Source organism: Diceros bicornis, chromosome 13 (assembly GCF_020826845.1).
Source record: "Diceros bicornis minor isolate mBicDic1 chromosome 13, mDicBic1.mat.cur, whole genome shotgun sequence".
Lineage (NCBI taxonomy): Eukaryota > Metazoa > Chordata > Mammalia > Perissodactyla > Rhinocerotidae > Diceros > Diceros bicornis.
Window position 1 is genome coordinate 30,889,552 of NC_080752.1, and position 6,000 is coordinate 30,895,551.

Here is a 6,000-nt window from a genome sequence, read left to right on the forward strand (position 1 = left end):
ATCACCACCATGTTCTTACAAAAAGGCCAATTTCTGTAGGCAATTGGAAATAGTCTATATTTTAGTCTATAGTGTCTGACATTCTAGAAACTGTCAACCACAGGAAGCAAATTTCTCTTGCCTCTGGTCTCCTGCTGGTGAGGGCTGAAGTCACTCGTCTAGTTTGCAAACCTTGTATTTCTTGTTTTCACAAAGCTGAGCTTTTCCCGAGGAGGAAACCAGAGAAATTGCCCCAGGGGAGGTCACTGTCTTCTCCTGTTGGTCAAAACTGGACCAGAGCCCCCTCACCCAGTGGCTAGTGGTTAGGTTTGCACACTCCACTTCAGCAGCCTGGGAGTCACAGCTTTGGATCCTGGGTGCAGACCTACATACCGCTCATGTGCAGCCATGCTGTGGCGGCGTGCCGTATACAAAGTGGGGAGAGACTGGCACAGAGGTCAGCTCAGGGACGATCTTCCTCAAGCAAAAAGAGGAAGATTGGCAACAGATGTTAGCTCAGGGCCAATTTGCCTCACCAAAAAAAAAAAAAAAAAAACTGGACCAGAGTCCCCCTCAGAGTCTCCAAAACAGGCCTAGAAATTCCAACTCACAGCCTCCCTCCAAACCAGCTCCAGAGCCAGCGAGCCTTGGTTTAAATCTGAACCACACCCTGTGACCGGCTGTGTAAGAGACTGGACAGTCTCTTCACCTCACTGTGCTCAGTTTCCTCATCTGAAAAATGGGGATAATAATGGTGCCTGGCTCGGGAATTAGTGGAGTCTGAAAATGTGTAACATAGAGTTTAATAAATATTAGATCTCATTACCTGTGTTACCGTGTGAATTTTTCAGAGGGAGGGAGGGAGACCAGTATAGGGGAGGAAAGGTTCTCCTCAGCCCTCTTAGGGTACCTGTCTGGGTCTGAAATTAAACTGACAAAGATTAACAGGATAAAGCCATACACATTTTATTGAATTTTTACATGTACTTGGGAGCTTCACAGAGAAAAAGACCTGAAGAAGTAACCAGAACAGGAAGCTTTTATACTTTTTAGAGAAACAGCAAATGTGTGAAGAATTGATAAGACAGAAGGGTTTGGGCTAAATGGTGAAGAAGTGACTAGGAAAGATGAGGGTGAGTTTAACAAGATTGTTCATACAGATTTCTCAGCTGTAATTTCCCCGTCTCTGGTGATAAGAATGTCTTCTTTCCTCCTAGGATGGGGAGGGGACCTGTCGCATGGGAGATTTATGACCTGTTTCAGGGAAGAAGGGTGGGGGTGAAGGGGGAGGTCAGAGCGACCTTCCTGCTTCTGCCATTTTCTCAAACTCCTGCTTTAGATAGTCAGCAAGCCAGGGCACCATACTTTGGGGCAGCATGTCCTGAACCCCATCACCAGTCTGACCATCCATTCATCTATTCATCTATTATTAATTCTATGAACATTTATTGAGTGCTTTCTACAAGTTTTCAAAAGATTGAAAAAATTGTCAGGAAGTAAAACAGAGGTTTTCCTTCTTGGCAACAGCAGAACTGTGAGGGTCCAGTTCTCCAGGTGGTTGGGGGCTTGTGTGCACACCTGTCAGTCCAGAGACTATCAACAGGGTCAAGAAGTTGTTATAAAACATTGTCATATCTGACGTCTAAACTCAGAATCATAGATTTGAACTTGAAGGGAACTTAGACCTCCCAGAGAGATCTTGAATTTAGAGCCTGAATGTGACAATGTGGAGGGAGACTGGAATGCCAGGTAGAGTTTAAAGAAAATAATTAGAACATCTACAAATGAAAAACACAGTGATTGAAATTAGAAACTCAATGGACAGGTTAATTCATGGAATAGATACATCAGAAGAGAGAATCAGTAGCCTTGAAGATAGATTTGAAGGAATTACTCAAAATGCAGGAAAAAAAGAGACAGAAAATCTGAGAGGTTAAGAAACAAAGGATAGAGTGAGAAGGTCAGACATAAATACAGTCCGAGTTCCTGAGGAGGCAATGGGAGGGGCAACATTCAAAGAGACAAGGGCAGAGAATTTTCCAAAGTGGAATGACACAAAACCTCAGATTCAGGAAGCCAAATGATTCCCAAACAGAATAAACAAGACGAAATCCACATTTACAATCATCTTAATGGAACTTGGCTCACTTCAGCACCTGGAACAGCACCGGCACCCAGGAAGTGCTTTATGAAAGGCACAGAATGGATGGATGAATGAAAACCGCAGAGCCCCAGAGACAAACATTAAGATCCCAAAGCAGCCCAGTAGAAAAGACATTGTCCTAAAAGGAACAACAATTACACCAGAGGCTGATGTCTCAGCAGCAACAACAGGAGTCAGAAGACAGAGGAATGATATCTTCAAATGGGGAGAAAAATACCGGTCAACCTAAAATTGTGCACTAGTGAGTATCTTTCAGGAATGAGGGTGAAATGAAGACATATTCAGAGAAATGGCAACAGAGTTCATCACCAACAGACCTGCAATACAGAAACATCTAAAGAATCTTTTTGTGGAAGAAGGAAATTTTTCCATAAGGAAGATCTGAACTACACGAAGGAAATAGTAACCATGTGGTTTGGTGATCAAGAAAATAATGATATATTCAGGAGGAGCTGACCAGACACGAAGTGTTCTAAAGCCCTTTTGTGTCTGGAAGGAGGGTAAATACTGCATTAACTTTAGACTTTATCAAATTAAATATACATATTAAAATGTCTTGGATAACCACTGAAAGACTAGAAATAAAATGTGTAATTCCCAAGCCAGTAGTGGGGAAAAAAAGAATGAAAAAGAAAATTGATCAATTCTAAACAAGGCAAGAAAGGAGAAAAAAACATGAAGTTTGACCCTTAGCAAACACAAAAATAAGATGGTTTATATAAATATGTCATAATCATACATTTGTAAATAATTGTTTTAGAAAATTCCAGCCATATAGTGTTTATAAGAGACACACCTAAAATATATGGAGACAGGAAGGCTGAAGGTAAGAGGAAGAAAAAGTTAAACCAGGCAAAGAAGGAACAGAGCTGGTGTAGCTAAATTCATATCAGACCAACTTGACTTTAAGGCAAAGGTATTACTAGAGATAAAAAGGGCTACGACAGAAATCACAAGGAGTCAGTCCACCAGGTTTAGGAGCAGATATTATATGCATAGGCTTAAGAAGGAATCACCCCCTCCTTCAAGAATTGCTTTAGAGTTTAAAAGGCTCTTTGGCATTTATTTGTTAAACATCTGACTCTCACATCAAAGCGTGAGACAGTAGAGGAGGTGTTACCACCTCCCTTTTACAGATAAGAAGCTGAAACCGAGGATGACAGAGTTAAAATTTCCCTGGACTAGGGTGAAACTGTGCCTTGTACCCACAAGGTTAACGAGGGAAACAGAATAACCCAAGTTTCTGAGCTTGCCTTGCAGAACAGCCGGACCGCTGATAAGAGAGGAACTTGGTAACAGCCCCCTGCCTGACTAAGCCTCTTGCAGGAACATTGAGAAGCTAAAATGACTGACTATAAACTTTAGATGTCAAAGACTGAAAATCCACCACATGCAACACATAGAACAGACAGTCACACCTGTGCCGAGGACTCTTAGAACTTCAGCCCCCAAGGCCACATGCTCCCCCTCCCCTACCTAAAACCCCAAATAAAAACCCTGTTTGTAGCTTTTCCAGGAGTTCGGGATTACAGCATTAGCTGCCGGTTCTCCTTGCTCAGCACTTTGCAATAAAATTCCTATTTTCTTCCACTACACCCAGTGTCAGAGATTGGCTTGCTGCGCTAGGGGTGAGCGAAGTCGAAACTTCAGGTTCGATATAAAAGCCTGAGGTTCAGAGAAGTTAGGGACTTGCCTAAGGTCACATAGCAGTAGAACTCATCTTGATCACAGGTTTTCTGACTCCCGGCCCAGTGCTCTTTCCTGTCCCCGCGGGTGTTCAGAAAGGAGAAAGCATCCACTCCGGACAGAGGGAGGAAAGGGCACGGACAGCAGGGGTCGGCGGCGAACAGCACGAGCAAAGGCTTGGCCGGTGGAAAGTGCCTAGAAGGAAGTGTGATTGGGCCAAGCACACAGCACGGAGACGAGGGGTAGGGTGGATTCCGGCCAGTTTCGGAGGGACCAGAAGGCCAGCAGAGTTCTGTCTGTCTTGCATGTGCAAGAAGTTTGCACAAGGCCACGTGCCTCGCCACCGATGCGTGGCGCCGGGCCAGAGCCCTCGCGGAGGGCCAAGCGTCCCCGCGGACGCCCCCCGCCCGCGCTCTCAGCCCGCGCGCTCGCGCAGACACCGGCGGCCACGCTCACGACTCGGGGCGTGGGGGTGCCCCGGGCACCTCGAGACAGCAACGGGGCGCAGGCCGGGCACGCCCTCGGACGTTCCCCCTCCCTCCCCCACCTGCCTGGGTCGTTAGCCGTCCCGCCCGCCCGAGATCCCCTCTAGGTTCAAATTCGACTACGTGAAGGAGGACCCGAGGAAGACACACTCACTGGGGGACAGGTCCAGGAGGGCAGCAAAACTGACCGCAAGTTCTGGGGGAGGTGGAGGGAGGCTCTGATGTCCTGAATTGGACGGATGAGTGTGGAGTGGTGAAGGGGCAGACTGGTGGGGGGTGAAGAGCAGATAGATGAGCCCAGGCGGGGGATGGGGGGTGAGGAGCATTGGGGGTAGGAAGGGATACTGTGGGCTGAGCTGTCTCGAGTCTCCTTTGGAAGGAGGTGGGGGCGGGGTGGTCCTGGTTAGGAGCATGCGCTGTGGAGTCAGCCCCCCAGGGTGGCTTCTCTGCACCGCTGACCAGCTGTGGGGCCTTGGACTGGGCAGGTAGCCCCTTTAAGCTCCAGTTTTCCTCATCTCTAAAACAGGGGACCTATTTTTTAGGGCTGCGGTGCTGCCTGATGCCTAACAGGGTTCAGTCGTTCATTTAACGCGGTGAATAAGCCCCTGTTATGTGCCAGGTACTATTCCATGTGCTGCGAACACGGCAGGGAAGAGAGGCAGTGGCTCCTAGTCCACTGGAGAGAGAAAAGCAAACACGGATTTCTTCAGTCTGTAGGTGGTGGTAAGCCATGGAGAAAAGTCACGCAGGATAAAGAGAGGAGGGAGTGGGGAGGGTGCTGCGGTCAGAGAGCGTGGTCAGGGAAGGGCTCCCCGTGATGTCTGAGGTGATGTTTGAGGCAGGACTTGAAGGAGTGAGAGAGAGAGGGAAGGAGTGCCAGGCAGAGGGAACAGCGAGTGCAAAGGCCCTGAGGTGGGAACACACACATGGCATTTTGGAAGAAGAGGGAGGAGGCAGGTGTGTTTGGAGCAGAGAGAGCAGGGGAGAGGAGTAGGGATGAGGTTGGTAAGGTAACCGGGAGCCAGGTAATGTGGGGCAGGCGTCAGCAAGCTTTCTTAAAGGCCAGAGAGTAAATGTTGTAGGCTTTGTGGGCCATAAGGTCTCTGTTACAACGACTCTGCCATTGTATGGAGAGAGCAGCCATAGACCAGCCATAAACAAATAGACGTGGTTCCAATAGAACTATATTTACATAATAAACAGGGTCCCTGATGTAGGGCTGTGAAGCCTTTGTTGAGGATTGAGTGGGTTGGGGAGGGTTTGGGGGTGTTTGAGTTGAGTCTGATCTGATTTCAGTGTTCACAGGACTACTCTAGCCACTGGGGAGTAGACTGTCAGGTGTGGGGATGAGGGCAGAAGCGTGGAGACCCAGTTAGGAGGTAAGAGGTGATGGTCGCTTGACTTGGGGAGGTGGGGATGAGGTGGTGAGCAGGGGGCAGATTCTGAACGTCTCTGGCAGGTATAGCTGACGGGATTAGCCAATGGATTGATTGCACGTGGTGTGAGGAGAGGCATCAGGGTGGCCCCAGGATTTCCCCCTGAGCCACGGGGAGGCTGGAGCTGCCGTTCTCAGAGAAGGGGAGGGTAGGATCTGCATTAGACAGTCTGAAGCTGAGATCACCGGGTTTGGGCGTCAGGGAAGGGAGGGCCGAGCCCGGGGCCTCCAACACTCAGAACTCAGGAGGA